This window comes from Tachypleus tridentatus, chromosome 13, assembly GCF_004210375.1.
Source record: "Tachypleus tridentatus isolate NWPU-2018 chromosome 13, ASM421037v1, whole genome shotgun sequence".
Classification (NCBI taxonomy): Eukaryota; Metazoa; Arthropoda; class Merostomata; order Xiphosura; family Limulidae; genus Tachypleus; species Tachypleus tridentatus.
The window spans coordinates 5,771,639-5,790,620 of NC_134837.1; the positions used below are offsets into that span (position 1 = coordinate 5,771,639).

General features: G+C 32.0%; 1 protein-coding gene across 4 annotated transcripts in view; it reads left to right on the plus strand.

Moving 5' to 3' along the window:
• The first annotated feature begins 8,009 nt into the window (after nt 1-8,009).
• The window catches only part of LOC143239827 (uncharacterized), a 29,258-nt gene continuing 18,285 nt past the window's right edge, over nt 8,010-18,982 (plus strand). The window contains exons 1-2 of one of the 4 annotated variants that reach the window (XR_013021399.1): nt 8,233-8,423; nt 15,975-18,587. The gene's annotated coding sequence lies outside the window, so the exon portion shown is untranslated. Of the gene's footprint in view, nt 8,167-8,232; nt 8,424-8,461; nt 8,681-15,974; nt 18,588-18,982 lie in introns of those variants that run through there. The other 3 variants (XM_076481376.1, XM_076481373.1, XM_076481374.1) reach the window with 3 other exon arrangements.

The window sequence follows — 18,982 nt, forward strand, 5'->3', positions numbered from 1 at the left end:
TCTGTATGTGTGGTAGCTACATCATAGTACTCTTGGTGTGGTAGCTTGGTGTGTGTTTCCTGTAAATAATGAATCAACTCACAACACCAGTTTTTATTATATACATACATGTAACAGTGTCAAGTGCAACACACATAAAAAAAGACAATAGTTTGCAACGACTGCGTTAACTTGTATGGAACAAAATATTTCTCCTCAGTTTAGCATGAGTCTCTCTGTAAGATATACGTAAAAGATAGTTACACTATTCAAATAAAGAAAAAAAAAAGAGTATCTCTAACAGGGATTTTATAGATTCTAAATGGAAATCTTAAAGTTTTACAAACTCTAATCTGACTACAGCCACAAATACCACAGTGTCTGTCTGATAGGGGAGAGTTTGACGTTCATTATTAAACATAATAGTACAAACAAAACCAGAGTGCTCATAATATGCATCTCGAACAAATAACCTCGAACCGCTATCCGTGGAGTAAAAGGATGGTAGAGCTCTAAGTTAGTATGTGCTCTGTCGAAAGAAAAGATTTTACCTGTTTCGGGACATCACATGAAAAGTCACAACTGTTCTTTCTGCAGAATAGCATGTTTAATGAATAATTAATAAACCTCGTCTCGTGCGTAGCCAAAGTAAGGAGAATTTAAAGTCAAAAGAACTCTGTTCGTAAACATCTTTGTGAAAAGTGTGTGTTAAAGCTGTAATGCTCAGTAATAGAAATACCATGCTCCGATGTTTTTAGAAAACGAAAAACAAAAATAGAGTTGAAGGTCAAGTGACATGCCTGGAGTTTTGTGTTTGTGGGCAAAAATCGTTATTACTGTGTTGGTACAATAATTCTTGTTGTTCATGATTACAAGAAACCCATTTGAAGTAAGAGTGTATTCTATATACGGCTGGTATTAAAACTTTAAAATAAAATATTAAAATAAAATACAAAACAATTGATCTTCTTAGGTCATTTTCTGGTTAACAAAGATAGTTTGTTCTTAACCTGTATTCTAAGATGTGCCCAGTTTGTTCTTAACCTGTATTCTAAGATGTGCCCAGTTTGTTCTTAACCTGTATTCTAAGACGTACCCAGTTTGTTCTTAACGTGTATTCTAAGACGTACCCAGATTGTTCTTAACCTGTATTCTAAGACGTACCCAGTTTGTTCTTAACCTGTATTCTAAGACGTACCCAGTTTGTTCTTAACCTGTATTCTAAGATGAGCCCAGTTTGTTCTTAATGTGTATTCTAAGACGTACCCAGTTTGTTCCTAACCTGTATTCTAAGATGTGCCCAATTTGTTATTAACTTGTATTCTAAGATGTGCCCAGTTTGTTCTTAACCTGTATTCTAAGATGTGCCCAGTTTGTTCTTAACCTGTATTCTAAGACGTACCCAGTTTGTTCCTAACCTGTATTCTAAGATGTGCCCAATTTGTTCTTAACCTGTATTCTAAGATGTGCCCAATTTGTTCTTAACCTGTATTCTAAGATGTGGCTAGTTTGTTCTTAACCTGTATTCTAAGATGTGCCTAGTTTGTTCTTAACCTGTATTCTAGGACGTACCCAGTTTGTTCTTAACCTGTATTCTAAGACTACCCAGTTTGTTTTTAACCTGTATTCTAAGATGTGCCGTTGCAGTCGTGATGATGGTTTACATATATTCTTGAACCACATCACTTTTCATCCACTACAATTTATTATTATCCAAAGTAGAACCTTAGATTCAGTAGGAAATAAACGGGAGAGTCATGGGGCTATTTTACAGTGGTGAAAGCCATTATTAGTTCTAACTATACTATTAATTGGATAATATATATATATTATTTTTGTGAAAGTTTTTGTGAAATTATTTTAAGTTTTTTGTGAAAGCGAAACTTAAATTCAATATTGTTTACTTTTGTGTAAATTTGCATTCATGAGTTCTTTCATAATTGATAATTACAGTCATGGAAAAATTATTTCATCGCCCAGTTTTTCACACTTTTCTTGGTTCATGTGATTCTTACAAAATTGTGCACATGTCAGAACTAGTGTAAAACGGTTATTGGTGCAAACCGACTCAAATTAAAATATTGTCGTATTTGTCAACTATTTGTTGACCATCTGCTGCAATGTATTTGTTAGATTTAAATGTTTAATAACTATTCACATGGATCTCTGAATAAGAAAACACAAACCTAAAAATAATGTAAATGACATATAGTAGTTGCAGAGTCTATTTCTTGTTTAATATTTGGTAATGCCCCTCTGGTCTTAAAATGTGCTTGACGTCACCGTGGTATAAGATATATTAGGGTCTCAATGTAGACAGGGATGAGTTAATATAGATTATAGATTCCTGCAATTCAAAGGTGCTTCTTGGTTTTGTTTTGCACTTTAGAGGCTCTAAACCTCTAGTAGTTTTCCATAGTTTCTTGACTTTCTCCCTTCTTACTTGAGTAATGAAATAAAATCTAATATGTGTTTTCACAGCCTCTACTTGAGTAATGAAATAAAACCTAATATGTGTTTTCACAGCCTCTACTTGAGTAATGAAATTAAACCTAATATGTGTTTTCACAGCCTCTACTTGAGTAATGAAATAAAACCTAATATGTGTGTTTACAGCCTCTACTTGAATAATAAAATAAAACCTAATGTGTTTTCACAGCCTCTACTTGAGTAATGAAATAAAACCTAATATGTGTGTTTACAGCCTCTACTTGAATAATAAAATAAAACCTAATGTGTTTTCACAGCCTCTACTTGAGTAATGAAATAAAACCTAATATGTGTTTTCGCAGCCTCTACTTGAGTAATGAAATAAAACCTAATATGTGCGTTTACAGCCTCTACTTGAATAATGAAATAAAACCTAATGTGTTTTCACAGCCTCTACTTGAGTAATGAAATAAAACCTAATATGTGTTTTCACAGCCTCTACTTGAGTAATGAAATAAAACCTAATATGTGTTTCACAGCCTCTACTTGAGTAATGAAATTAAACCTGATATGTGTTTTCACAGAGTTCATGAATATTTCTAACCATTTTAGCACTGTGGCATGAAGCAGAGTGATTCTGAAATGCGCATTGGTAAATGTTTCTGAACTGGTTGACTTCAACTTGGCCTTGAAGATATTACTATATTTGTCGGCATTGACAGCGCTTTCCACAGAATTCAGGCATCTCACACCCTGGCCAGAGATGCATCTCAATATCACCTGACCATGAAGGTGCTTCACAGTTGCATTGAAACTCTATTACACATTGACGTCATACAAAGTGTTTCCCATGCGGTTTGAACTTCGGTTAATCTGAGGAGATCATACTGTTTCAGCTTAGCCAGCATGATCGTCAAGTTGAACCTCATTTTGTTGGTGAGAATGAATTTCTTTCCTAACCATCTTGCTGCAAGACCAGCTAAGCAGACAACACTGGAGATTGCATGTGGTAACAGTGGCTGCAAGACCAGCTGATCATACAACACTGGAGATTGCATGTGGTAACAGTGGCTCTTGAAGTTTCTTGCCATTGTTTTTGAGATCTGTGAACGACAGCCAACGATTCTCATACATATATGAACACGACCATCAACTACTGTGCAAGTTTTCTTCCTATCACTTCCCTTCTATCACTACACACAGTTAGTCTCTCTATATCTCTTCACCCAGCAGTTCACAATAGATTGGTTAAACTCAATTCTTCTGGCAACCTGCCTTGTCAAAAGTCCCTCTTTGTTCAAAGAAACAATCACTGTTTTATTTCCCCTTTGGAATTAACTTGCAACCTTTGCCCTTGGTAGCATAACACACACGTTGTAACAGATAGGCATTTACACCGATATTCGGTAAGGTGCAACATCTGGACAGTCTATAAGCTGCTAATGTAATAATTAAATGGTATTGCATCGTTCATGAAACATTTTTGCACTTACATTCATTAAAGCCTCAAAATAGACGGTGGTTCTGTAGAAAAGTGTGAAAAATTGGATGATGCAAAAATTCGTTCCACCACATAATTTTTCTGACTACAGAAATTCATTACGTCAACATCTGGCTTTCCTTTGTACAAATTCAGCACAAACGAGAGCAACTACTCAGTTATGCTATGAAGGTTTTCCTTCTTATATCTAAATTAAGTGCGCTCTTGGAATTTTCGTGGATTGTAACTTCATTGTGTTAAGAAAATATTCAGAAACATCTGTACTTTTGAAATATTTCAAGTTGCGTGATCAAAAACTATTCAAATATAGCCAAACATTGAGTGTAATTGTATAAGCATTTCATCCAAGCATCTGACATAAAAAACAACTATTTATTTTATTTAGGACATCAAGAATGAAATCACAAATATTCTTTTCGAAACAAAATGTATTTAATAACTAAATTTTGGCCTGGTCTCACGTGCAGCCAAAGTAAAAAGAAGTGATGTTGTTTATGTGAGTAACTCTTCTTGTCGAAACGAAACACATAGGCAACAACAATTTAAAATGTATATCTCTAATGGTTTGTTTATATATATACAAACATTATGTCTCTAATGGTGTGTTTATATATATACAAACATTATGTCTCTAATGGTTTGTTTATATATATACAAACATTTTATCTCTAATGGTGTGTTTATATATACACAAACATTATGTCTCTAATGGTTTGTTTATATATATACAAACATTTTATCTCTAATGGTTTGTTTATATATATACAAACATTTTATCTCTAATGGTGTGTTTATATATACACAAACATTTTATCTCTAATGGTTTGTTTATATATATACACACATTATATCTCTAATGGTGTGTTTCTATATATATGTACACATTATATCTCTAATGGTGTGTTTATATATATATACACACATTATATCTCTAATGGTGTGTTTCTATATATATATATATACATTATATCTCTAATGGTTTGTTTATATATATACACACATTATATCTCTAATGGTGTGTTTATATATATATACACACATTATATCTCTAATGGTGTGTTTATATATATATATATATACATTATATCTCTAATGGTGTGTTTATATATATATACACATTATATCTCTAATGATGTGTCTGAGAAGATCACCAAGTTGAGGGACTGACAACTTAATGAATTTTATCAAATTATATTCAAGTACACTGATTTTAATCAGTATCCACAGCACACTTGGCTCTGTAAAATCTTGCAAAGAAAAAAAGAAGTGGTTGAATAAAACAATAATCCTTATTTTTACACAACTCACAATATACTGCATGAGTTTTGCATTACACTCGGCTACAACTGATAGCTAAAGCAGACACCTGATAGAAATAACGTTCATACGAGATAAAAAGCAAGACAAAAATCATTGCGACACCATACTTTAAACTCAGATTATGGTTCTAAAGTAAAATCGTACAATCTTCAGATTACTGTCGATGATTTTTTCAGATGATATATATATTCAAGAGAAATACCCCTCCATAACTCAAATAAGTCACTTTACTATTTTTTAGAATGAATCTGACCTCATTCAAGGTGAGCATAATATTGAATCAAGACCAAGCAAGTATAAGTCTTACATGTATTTTTAAACAAAAGAAAATCATAGGTGTACAACCATGTTCTTTTTACAAGAATGCCATAAACCACATGCATGTAAATCTACAAAAACAAACATCATAATATATACCAGATAATGATATGTTATTTCTAATTGTGGATTAGCCCATCAAGGATGTCACTTCCGCTCTTAATCATAATCATCCATTACTATTTATGTATTCATCCGATCCTTCCTTGAACTCAGTTAAATTTTCTGCCCCATCATCCTTGAAGGCAGCTAATTCCAAAAGACAACCATCTTGTTTTAAAAGAAATACTGTCTAAGCAGCAGACGATTCCTACGCTATTCCTAAAATGTTAATTAATGCCCCTTAGTTTATTGTTTTCATTGCTGAACACACACACAAAACGTTGCTGGATTTATATTATTAATACCCTTAATAATCTGTGTAACATCAATGAATCCCTCTCTGACAATTTTACCCTAAAAGAATTTAGAGATTTCTTGCCTTTCTTCGTAGGACAATCCCACCATTCGAGTTACCATCTTAGTGGCTCTTCTCTGAACCTTCTCCAACAATCCAATGTCCTTCTTCATCAAGGGATTCCAAAACTATATATAGTACTCTAAATGAAGCCTTACAAATGATCTATACCGTGAAACAATAACAGCCCTTATCTTATATTTAATAATTCTGTAGATTCTACCCCGAATCCTATTAGCCCTAATTCTATCTACAAGACACTGTTCATTCATAATGATGAGAAACTCACTTGAAGTAAAAATGTATTCTCTTGACGGCTGACATGGATATTAAAACTTTATTTAAAATAAATTACACAACAACGTTTCGACCTTCTTAGGTCGCGAGTTCGAATCCCGTCACATCAAACATGCTCACCCTTTCAGCTGTGGGGGCGTTATAATGTGATGCTCAGTCCCACTATTCGTTGATAAAAGGATAGCTCAAGAGTTGGCGGTGGGTGGTGATGACTAGCTGCCTTCCCTCTAGTCTTACACTGCTAAATTAGAGACGAAATTCAAAACAAACCAAACCTTATTTGGTCACATTCAGATACACGAGAGAATGCAAGACACTATTTAGATAACTTAGGTAATTTCTCAACCACAACACCAAGATATTTGCCTTCAATGACAATATTTAATGTATTCCCATTAAACTGTAACAATAATTTGAACTGTGAAAACTTACATGCATCTCTTTACATTTTGGATTGTTAAACATCGTCTACCACGTATTGGTCCAACACATCAAATAATCTAAATCTCCTTGTAATAGTCTGCAGTAGCTCTAAGGTTTGGTTTTGGTTTGTTTTGAACTTCATGCAAAGATACACGAGGGCTATCTGCGCTAGCCATCCCTAATTTTGCAGTGTAAGACTAGAGTGAAAGCAGCTAGTCATCAGCACCCACCGCCAACTCTTGGGCTACTCTTTTACCAACGAATAGTGGGACTGAGCATCACATTATAACGCTCTCACGGCTGAAAGGACGAGCATGTTCGGTGTGATGGGGATTACGAGTCGAGTACCTTATCCATCTGGCCATGCCGGGTTCAGCTCTAAGGGCTCTAAGGGAAGAGCTAAACGTGAAACGAATGCTGCTTTTACAAAATGCAATGAGTTTTATAAAAACAGCACACTTTTAACACATGTTGAAAACGGTGATAAATGATTCAATGGTTTTATTTCCAAAAACTAAAGCAGAATATTTATCCCAAAGAACCGACTTTTCTCTGGCATAAACTATTGTCAAATGTTTCCTACTTATAAATTCATTGTATTATTTTCTTGTTTAATTATATTAAATCATTAAAAAATAGAGATTTCTGTAAACTTACCTGAAGGCTTTTATGTTATTTGACTTTCAAAGATGTGAGCAGCTTAATCATAGCAAATTCTCTTTGGCGTCTGTTCTCTATTTCGGAAAATATCAATATAATTTGATTGTATGCAATTAATCATTAATATTTGAAGCTATCAGTACTTAGAGAAACTGTGTAATTACAAAGTTTAACTCATACAGTATTTCAAGTTTATTCATGTTTGTAGATCATAGTTGTTCCTAAAAATTAACTTTACAACTTTAAACCAGTACTTCAAGACTGGAATGGGCTTATAACTAACTAGTAGTGCAAAATATGGAGAAATTAGCAATAACGATATGAGGACCGTAATTCGCTATGATTATACCAAGGTCATATTCTCTGCTGTTTTTTCTTCTTTTTTTACCCTCTTTCTCTCGCTCTCTCTCTCACACACACACACATAATTAGATGTTATTGCTTGAAACTTCACTTTAATCTCTGTAGATTGTAGAATATTAACTCTCGTTAAGGTATTGACACTCACAGTGATAACGGCAATCCATTGGAAAACTAACTTCTGGTGGAGGAAGATTATTCACTGGCCATTGAATCCATAGTCTATACTTTTATTTTATCTCTCTAGATATTTATTGTTGTACTTGTGCCAGTTCTGTTGATTTGGCATAAAATATCGTGCAAAGTAACATAATATTCTAACATGTGCAATATTAACGATATTCCCTTAACTGTTCATTGTTGCTATTTCCTCAGAAGAATAATAACCTAAAGAAGGAGAAAGAAGTAATTTTTTGACTGAGTAAGTTAGAAAACTGTTAAGCAAAAAAATATATATATATTAAATATTTAAGAACGGCTCGCATAAGATGGTAAGTAAAGTCAGTTCGTTGCGCTACCTAGTCTACGCAATTATCCGATGTATTATTGCTACTAATAGTTACGTTGAGTTGTATCAGAATATTGTTCATTGAATGTAACGTATGTTTTATATTAATAATAACGTTTATTCGTGCTAGAGGTTCTGTACTTAAATATCATCATTAGTAATAAAAAACGGTATGTAATATTTTGGGAAAATATTATTTTTTTTTCCAAATTTTTACTCTTAAGTTGGAAATATTTACTATTAGTATTATTTAGGCGTATATCGGAATCACTCCACTGAATTACAAATTATTAATTCTGGATGATTCACACTCGTACTCATAAGCTAATTATATTTTGTAATAGGCTAAGTTTGTAAATCACTCATCGTGATTTATAATAAATAGGAATCTAGCATGTTTAGGACTAGAGGATCGCAGTAAGACGCCGTAAGTGATAATGAAATTAACTATTACCAGTACTAGGAATACCATTATTATTTTGAAGTATGATTCATGACAAATGAATGTAATAGCACGACTTAGCCCAAAATTTACACTTAAATCAGTCGAGCATCTTTTTCCAACTCAATTTACATTCGTGGTTGATAACTTCAGATAAGTGAAAAAAAACACTTTAAGTTTAAAAGTAGTTATTGACTAGAGTTTGAATTTTTTAATGTTACTAGTGATTGTAGTAGAATGTGACTGTATGAGTGACACGTGTATAGCCATGATAATCTAACTGGTCATGCTCCTGATACAGCCCGAGTCATAGTCATACTTCATAACGAGAATGACTAGGTCAGTAGTACTGAGCCACTTAATATGACTCATCATACTACTATATGTTGATCAGCCCAGATGTTGTTACACAGTTTACTTAAAGTTTGGTTGTTGTTAGTCCAGAAGACAGACTTCAGTTCTCAATTTTTTGCTTCGCTTTTACCTAAACCCAAAACATTATAAAGTTTTATACACTTAAAACAATGTAACACATAAATATATCTACAGATAAAAAAAGATAAAATGATTTATAACTTTAATGCAATTGTAATAAATTATGGTGAGTGTAATTTGATTATTTTTGTGTGAATCTTATGTCAGAATTCCTGCACCATCTGAGGCTGGTGTAGAAATGTGTTGTTTCTTAAACTTATTTCAGAAATACTCATAACATTGTGTACTTTTGTTATAAAAGTTGCTTGGTGTAAGTTTTTCCATTACTGCTGAGAGCAGCAACCATTGACTTATCAGGAACCACACTAGTTATTTTCTGTGTTGAAATGTCATTTGTCCTTTCAGTTTTCTTTTAATAATATACTTCTGTGTTGCAAATGGTTGTAATTAGCCAGCTTACAATGTATTTGTCTTATTTTTTTTTAGGAATTAACAGATATTACACTATGTATTATTATTACACTGTGTATTATTACACTATGTATTATTATTACACTATGTATTATTATTACACTATGTATTATTACACTATGTATTATTACTCATCATTTAAGAGGTACTCGCAGTACTGAAATTTGGTTATATCATGATGTTTCATAAACACTAGAACAAATTTTAATAACAGCAGTTGATGACTGAATAATGTAACTGTATTAGAAACAAAATTTTTAAATGAACTATAAGTTCCTATGATAGTAATAAAGGATTACAACACAGTTACAATAAGTGGATCTAAAAAAAATCTTTTATTTTTCTTTTGTGACAGATATGACTTGTATACCATTATTTTTGTATTATTACACTTTATTGAATATTTGTTTTAATTGTAAAGGAGTCTCATTATATTAATTTTTTGCTTATATTTTCAAACTTTAATATATAGGAATTGTGCTGCATATTGTGATTAATCTGTCATTTTAATATTTTTCAAAGCAAATTCAGTGTTTCTTATATTTGGTTTGTCACTTTCATAATGAGATTTGTTATTTTTTTAATGATTACTTTCACCATCTTCCAGTCATTTGGAATAGTGCAAAACTGCTGAAGTAAATGTAGGTGTGGATATTATTTTCAAGCTGTCTTGCATGTAGAATAGTTAGATGAACCTTATAAGGACAGTAATGTTTGTCTGGTGTGAAGATCTTAACTTGGAGGTCGCATTAGCTCTTCCATTTTTTATGATCGTAAAGTTGCATTCCACACTGTGTAATAATTTGGTAAAAAGGTTTTAGAATGTTTACAGTTTTATCTTTCTACATATAAATAATTTCATGATGTACTGCAGTATTTTAAAATAGGTCAGAGTTTGTCTTATTTTTGTAATTATAGAGATTCATTATGTACTGATGGTTTCAGGTATCAGATATCTTGTTTTTCTAAATTATGTAAAGAGTATTTATTTTCTATATGAAAGTCTGCTTGTTGTAATATAATGACAAGTTTTACATTATTAATTACCAACATACCATTTGGTAAGGTTTAGTATGGAAAACTGAATGAACCTTATTAGCTTAATAATAATTTTTTGAAATTTTATGGACCTTATTTTTATCTCCAAACAACATTTGTCCATGAACTTAGAAAATATTATTGGGTCTAGACAGAACTTGAGGCATTGTGCTCGTTGTAGTTGGCAATTTTGAAAAACATTATCATTGACCACAATCCTTGTATTTCATTTTGTAAGAAACATGAAATATGCTACTCATGCATATGATTCTTTTTTCTGTGCTTTATGCTCTTGAATTATTTAACTATTACTAGTGAGGCATACTGTGAAACATTTATAATAGATCCATTCAAATAAAGTTGAATAGTTTTTCACATCATATACACTTTGTCTTCTATCATTTCTAAGAATTAACTGCATCAAGAATGAATAATTCTAAAATATTGCTGGGAATATTTTTTAAAAAGCAGTTATTAACTTCCAAGTACTTCTCTGTTTCTTTTATAACAATTTTTTCTATATTAAGGCCATTAAACTGACCATTGTAATTTCTTCTATTTTTGTTAAATAATTAATATTTTTAATTTTCTAGTCATAAGTTGTTTCTTTAGAAAACTCCTAGCCTTTCTGTTATTTTTATTCCTACAATATTCAAATTTTTATGTAATATTTTGTGATTTAGTGATCTGTATGAGTGTAATATTTTGTGATCTGTATCAGTTTAGATTTGACCAAGGTAAACCTGTACCTTGAGATTGTAACATTTCTCCATAGGACACCAATCTTCTATCATGCCCATGTTTTATTTTATTGTTGGACTGGAAATGAGTGAAGGGTGATTTTAATGTGTTGACGGATAAAATTACCCATGACTGGATGTATGTTTAAATCTCTGTAGCTGTATGTCTTTCTGGTTAATAGACCATTGGTGTTCATCCAGTAAAATCTGTTTCATCTACAGTTGGGTTAAATGATAAAAAATAGTTAAATAAACATTATTATTTCTAGCTCAACTGTGACTAAAACCTTTTTGTTTTCTTCCCCATTGCACCACTTAATCTGTCTTTGTTTTTAAATCTTAAAATTCATCTGCAGTGTGCTTCAACTCCTACACTTTAACAATTAAGACTATCTTTCAGACATCAAGGACTCATTCAAATTAGCATTTTTCTAGTTATTGTGGTTGTTTGTACTTAATAATACCACAGAGTAAGTCACTGTTTGTACTTAATAATACCGCACAGTAAGTCACTGTTTGTACTTAATAATACCGCACAGTAAGTCACTGTTTGTACTTAATAATACTGCACAGTAAGTCACTGTTTGTACTTAATAATACCACACAGTAAGTCACTGTTTGTACTTAATAATATTGCACAGTAAGTCACTGTTTGTACTTAATAATACCGCACATTAAGTCACTGTTTCTACTTAATAATACCGCACATTAAGTCACTGTTTGTACTTAATAATACCGCACAGTAAGTCACTGTTTGTACTTAATAATACCGCACAGTAAGTCACTGTTTGTACTTAATAATACCGCACAGTAAGTCACTGTTTGTACTTAATAATACCGCACAGTAAGTCACTGTTTGTACTTAATAATACCGCATGCAGTAAGTCACTGTTTGTACTTAATAATACCGCACAGTAAGTCACTGTTTGTACTTAATAATACCGCACAGTAAGTCACTGTTTGTACTTAATAATACCGCAGAGTAAGTCACTGTTTGTACTTAATAATACCACAGAGTAAGTCACTGTTTGTACTTAATAATACCGCAGAGTAAGTCACTGTTTGTACTTAATAATACCACAGAGTAAGTCACTGTTTGTACTTAATAATACCACAGAGTAAGTCACTGTTTGTATTTAATAATACCACAGAGTAAGTCACTGTTTGTACTTAATAATACCGCACAGTAAGTCACTGTTTGTACTTAATAATACCGCACAGTAAGTCACTGTTTGTACTTAATAATACCGCAGAGTAAGTCACTGTTTGTACTTAATAATACCGCAGAGTAAGTCACTGTTTGTACTTAATAATACTGCACAGTAAGTCACTGTTTGTACTTAATAATACCGCACAGTAAGTCACTGTTTGTACTTAATAATACCGCACAGTAAGTCACTGTTTGTACTTAATAATACCGCACAGTAAGTCACTGTTTGTACTTAATAATACCGCACAGTAAGTCACTGTTTGTACTTAATAATACCGCAGAGTAAGTCACTGTTTGTACTTAATAATACCGCACAGTAAGTCACTGTTTGTACTTAATAATACCGCACAGTAAGTCACTGTTTGTACTTAATAATACCACAGAGTAAGTCACTGTTTGTACTTAATAATACCGCACAGTAAGTCACTGTTTGTACTTAATAATACCGCACAGTAAGTCACTGTTTGTACTTAATAATACCACAGAGTAAGCCACTGTTTGTACTTAATAATACCGCAGAGTAAGTCACTGTTTGTACTTAATAATACCGCAGAGTAAGTCACTGTTTGTACTTAATAATACCACAGAGTAAGTCACTGTTTGTACTTAATAATACCACAGAGTAAGTCACTGTTTGTATTTAATAATACCACAGAGTAAGTCACTGTTTGTACTTAATAATACCGCACAGTAAATCACTGTTTGTACTTAATAATACCGCACAGTAAGTCACTGTTTGTACTTAATAATACCGCAGAGTAAGTCACTGTTTGTACTTAATAATACCGCACAGTAAGTCACTGTTTGTACTTAATAATACTGCACAGTAAGTCACTGTTTGTACTTAATAATACCGCACAGTAAGTCACTGTTTGTACTTAATAATACCGCAGAGTAAGTCACTGTTTGTACTTAATAATACCGCTGAGTAAGTCACTGTTTGTACTTAATAATACCGCACAGTAAGTCACTGTTTGTACTTAATAATACCGCACAGTAAGTCACTGTTTGTACTTAATAATACCGCACAGTAAGTCACTGTTTGTACTTAATAATACCGCACAGTAAGTCACTGTTTGTACTTAATAATACCGCACAGTAAGTCACTGTTTGTACTTAATAATACCGCACAGTAAGTCACTGTTTGTACTTAATAATACCGCACAGTAAGTCACTGTTTGTACTTAATAATACCACAGAGTAAGTCACTGTTTGTACTTAATAATACCAGAGTAAGTCACTGTTTGTACTTAATAAAACCACAGAGTAAGTCACTGTTTGTACTTAATAAAACCACAGAGTAAGTCACTGTTTGTACTTAATAAAACCACAGAGTAAGTCACTGTTTGTACTTAATAAAACCACAGAGTAAGTCACTGTTTGTACTTAATAATACCACAGAGTAAGTCACTGTTTGTACTTAATAATACAACAGAGTAAGTCACATATAATTTTGGTTCGTCAACCTGGAATTTAGACAGATCAAGTAAAATAAGGGAAAATAAGGCCAGGCCGGTCAAAAATAAAGTAGCCCAGGTCAGTATTACCTCTTATATTAGGAGTTTACTATTTCTCCATTGGTTGGTTTGATATTAATTGCACTATTATCAGGACATTTCACCCTTGACAAAGTCGTAATTAAACATCAACAGGACCAAAAGTGAACCAACCCAACTCATTTTGGACATGACTGCAATACTGCAATATTTGCTATGTACTGGGAAGGATACACAGACTGTAAGAGTTAAAGTTTATATAAGGCTATGTATTAATATCTTAGGAGTTCATAAAATGTAACTGGAAGAAGCACACCTGTTTGTACAAGTAGCTGAAGAAGGTGCATGTTACATTATTTTAACCCAGTCTAGAGTTGCATCTTCTGTCAAGTCAGGTTTAAAGACTGAAGCACACCTGTTTGTACAAGTAGCTGAAGAAGGTGCATGTTACATTATTTTAACCCAGTCTAGAGTTGCATCTTCTGTCAAGTCAGGTTTAAAGACTGAAGCACAACTGTTTGTACAAGTAGCTGAAGAAGGTGCATGTTACATTATTTTAACCCAGTCTAGAGTTGCATCTTCTGTCAAGTCAGGTTTAAAGACTGAAGCACAACTGTTTGTACAAGTAGCTGAAGAAGGTGCATGTTACATTATTTTAACCCAGTCTAGAGTTGCATCTTCTGTCAAGTCAGGTTTAAAGACTGAAGCACACCTGTTTGTACAAGTAGCTGAAGAAGGTGCATGTTACATTATTTTAACCCAGTCTAGAGTTGCATCTTCTGTCAAGTCAGGTTTAAAGACTGAAGCACAGCTGTTTGTACAAGTAGCTGAAGAAGGTGCATGTTACATTATTTTAACCCAGTCTAGAGTTGCATCTTCTGTCAAGTCAGGTTTAAAGACTGAAGCACAACAGGCAGCTATAACTTGGTACCCAGACTTTTCACACAGTATAAACTTGTTGGGTGACTTACAAGTTAAACTATATACATGTATTAAAGTTTGTCATCAGTGATGAGATGCAGTTATTGAATGTTAGATTCATATGTCATAATTAACCTGTTTTGTTCTCTCTTCTCTGCTTAGCAGATTATATTTCATTGTATAATCTGAAAATAACTAAGTTTATGTGAACTTGAAATTGGTATTTGAGTCTGTTTATGATGCCTTAGCTGGTGGTGATATATGTATTATTTTTAAAAGTTTTCTTCAGTACTTATTAACTTAAATGCATTACTCAAGAAAGTGTAATTTTTAAATATTTATTTTCAATCTGTAGAGAAGTATATTCATGTAAACACTTTACACACATCTAAAAGCATATATATTTATGCACTTAAGTACAAATTCTGTTGATGTTAAATCTTAAATAAAATTATCATTAATATTTTTTATTCTAAACTGTCATCTTGACAACTGTTGTCAAGGCAGCTGGGAATTGTAAGGCTTAAAGCTTAAAATGTATTAATTATTATCATGTTGTTTAAATTTGTGTAGATGTAATATTCTTAGCTAGCATTTTGCAAATATTTTAAGGCTGAAATGTACTAAGTGTAAATTCCAAAGCTCAAATGTACTGTGTTTAGTATTTGAAATTAAAATTACACTGTTATTCATGTGACTAAGATGTCTAAATTTGCCTTTTACTTTGTAATTATATTTATATGTTTACTCTCTCTAGTTAGTAAGATACATTATAAGCCTTTACTGTGCAGATTGGCCACTTTTATTTTGACTAAAGAGTGGTATACCTACAGTACTGGTCTTTATCTCTAGCTAAAATAATTGGGAGAAACATGTTACAAAAGTTTCCATCCACAAGCTAATAAGCTGTGATATATAGCACAGCTTTAAGACCACAAAATCAACATTAATTCATGCCTTTACTGCAGGGAATAAAGGGAGATCAGCTGGAGTCATTTTTTGCCTTCAGTGCCAAGAAGGAATCTGGTACGGCTGTTTATGTTGCTAACTCATCTTGTACAAGATCTTGCAATTGTCATCATCCTCACTGTTGGGAGAGTAACTGACATTGTGTTATACCTTTAGAACCCAGGAGGAAAGTTGGAGTGGTAGTTTATGTAACTAATCTGTATAGTATGTGATATTACAACTGTCTTCATGTTGTAGTATTCTAGGAATCTACAGTAAAGTGTTCTGCTTGATGCGACAGCTGATCTGTTGTGACATGTAGCTAAGGCGATAACTGTATTCATGTCAATGTTTTGTAGTTTTCACAATGGATTTATCTTGAAATGCTGAGCTAATTGTAGCAGGGAATGAGCCAGTATTATTGCATCTGATGGATTGTAATACCAGCAACAGGTTTTGTTTGGCTACAGCACCAGTGAGTTTTTCACATACTATTATGCTACATACTTGACTCTTGGCTTTTATGACTGGCAGTAACCAGTGATTGATGAATGATTTCTTTTTTTCTTGAGTGAATGCATGTCTGGCTTTGTTAGCTTCCATCTTCATCACTTCCACTAAAAGACAGGCATGATATAAAGCAATGATATATGACATACTGCCCAACCATCCTCTGTTATCATTGACCACATCTTCCTAACCAACAACTTCCCATGTGAAGTTCACAATAATTTACTTATATTATTGTATTATTTATTTAATTCTGTTATTTCTAAGAGCTATTTAATTTAAGTTCCAGAAAAGCTCATTGTTCATTTTGTCCAATCTGTTTAAACTATGTTTTAGAGTGTATTAGGTCTATAATAATTTTATCAGTTTTTCTGGACTGACTTACACTTTTGTTTCATTATACTGTCTTTTGTTACCATATATTCAGTTTTTCTGATTGAAAAAATTGTAATCAATCTTATTTTTTGTAAAGCAATATTATGTTTGAACTTTTAATTAATTTGTATTTAATTAAGCATTATTTATTTAATATCCAGTATATTAATTTTGACCAATGATTTTTAGAAAATTTACTTGTTTTATAATTACTTTGAACTGTTTAATGTTTTTAGTTTCATATTCATGAGTTGATTTCATATCACTTGTTTTCTTTGACCTCAACTTACATAATGAGTACTTGTACAAAATGAATATTTATTATTAAGTCTTTGATCTTGCTGTAATATATGTTGATTTGTAAGCTGTTTGTATTAAAATAATGTTTCATTTATTTTGATTGCTATTATTCTATGTTTCTCACTATCATTGTTTTTTGAACTGCTATTATTATTATTCTATTTAAGTGACCTAAGAAAATGTTTATCTTGTTGTTAAATTTAGATTTTTGTGTAATATTTGATAACTAAAGTTTCTTTGTTCTAGTTATTTTATTATTTATGATTTTGAGCTTATCCTGACATGAATCTTTGATTTGAGTTTTCCAAAATTTTAGTATGGTTTTAATTCTGTTAGACTGATTATTTTTGAACTAGATTTTTCACTAAAATGGGATTTTTCTTATTCTAACATTGAAAGGAGAAGTTTTATTATGAAAATACTGTATTATTGTATTTTATTTAGTATAACTATGCAATAGTGTAGTCTTATGTATTAATGATTTTCAAGACTTTTGCCATACTGTTTCATGTCTTAAGGTCATTGTTTGGTTAATTAACCTGTTCCATGATTTTCCCAAGGTAACTGTGGTGTTTTCTATGTTTAAAAAACATATTTGTTCAAGTTAAGATGAGCAATCTATTTCACAGCATATTCTTAGTTATCTGCCCAAATTTATTGGCAAGTTATCATGTATTGCAATCAGTGCTCTTGAAATGGCATTGGAAATGGTGTTTGTGCTGATCTCTACCACTACAGAAAACATTTATGTTCATTACTGTAATTTCATTGACATACCTTGTCTATAAATCCAGATATAAAACATTCACTGATTATATTTTTGTTCAGAAATGTAGTAACAGATCATAAAAATATTAGTTTCATTAATACATAAGTATAAGGGTAGCAAAGAGTGAAATAAAAAACAAACTTTTTAAAGCTATTTTCAAAGAAGTTTGAAATGTAAAAAGTTAAGATATATATAGTAATGTTAAACCTTAATTAAGTAAGTAGGTCAGTGATCTCTTTAAAAGAAAGAAGGGTGTGCTCGCCAAGGCTATCATAATTTTATTCCTACAAATTATACTGTTCAAAACTTGTGTAATACTTTCAAACTTTAGTTGTCTTCACCAGTTTAATATTGACCACTGTGTAGGCCTGTACCTTAAGATTGTAACATTTTGGAACATTGGCCTTGAACTTCAAAATTAGTGGAAGATGACCTTCATGTGTTATTATTCCAGCCTTCTCATAATAATGTAGAGTGGCCATTTTGCTATCTTCTGTTTAATTGGTTTGTTTTCCACCACATATAAATTCCTCCACTATAATGGTTTGGTCTTCAAACATCATTGAATAGTCAGCTTGATCTAAGCATTCATTCTTCCAGCTGTTTTGATTGTGACTTATCTATATGCAATTCTATATAAGAATATTACAGACTACAAAAATAAACATGACTGTGGACATGCAAGTTACTAAGTTCTGTTAGAATATGTAAAGAACCTAATAAACATGACTGTGGCCATGCAAGTTACTAAGTTCTGTTAGAATATGTAATGAATTTAATAAACATGACTGTGGACATGCAAGTTACTAAGTTCTGTTAGAATATGTAATGAACTTAATAAACATGACTGTGGACATGCAAGTTACTAAGTTCTGTTAGAATATGTAATGAACTTAATAAACATTACTGTGGACATGCAAGTTACTAAGTTCAGTTAGAATATGCAATGAACCTAATAAACATGACTGTGGACATGCAAGTTACTAAGTTCTGTTAGAATATGGAATGAACCTAATAAACATGACTGTGGACATGCAAGTTACTAAGTTCTGTTAGAATATGCAATGAACCTAA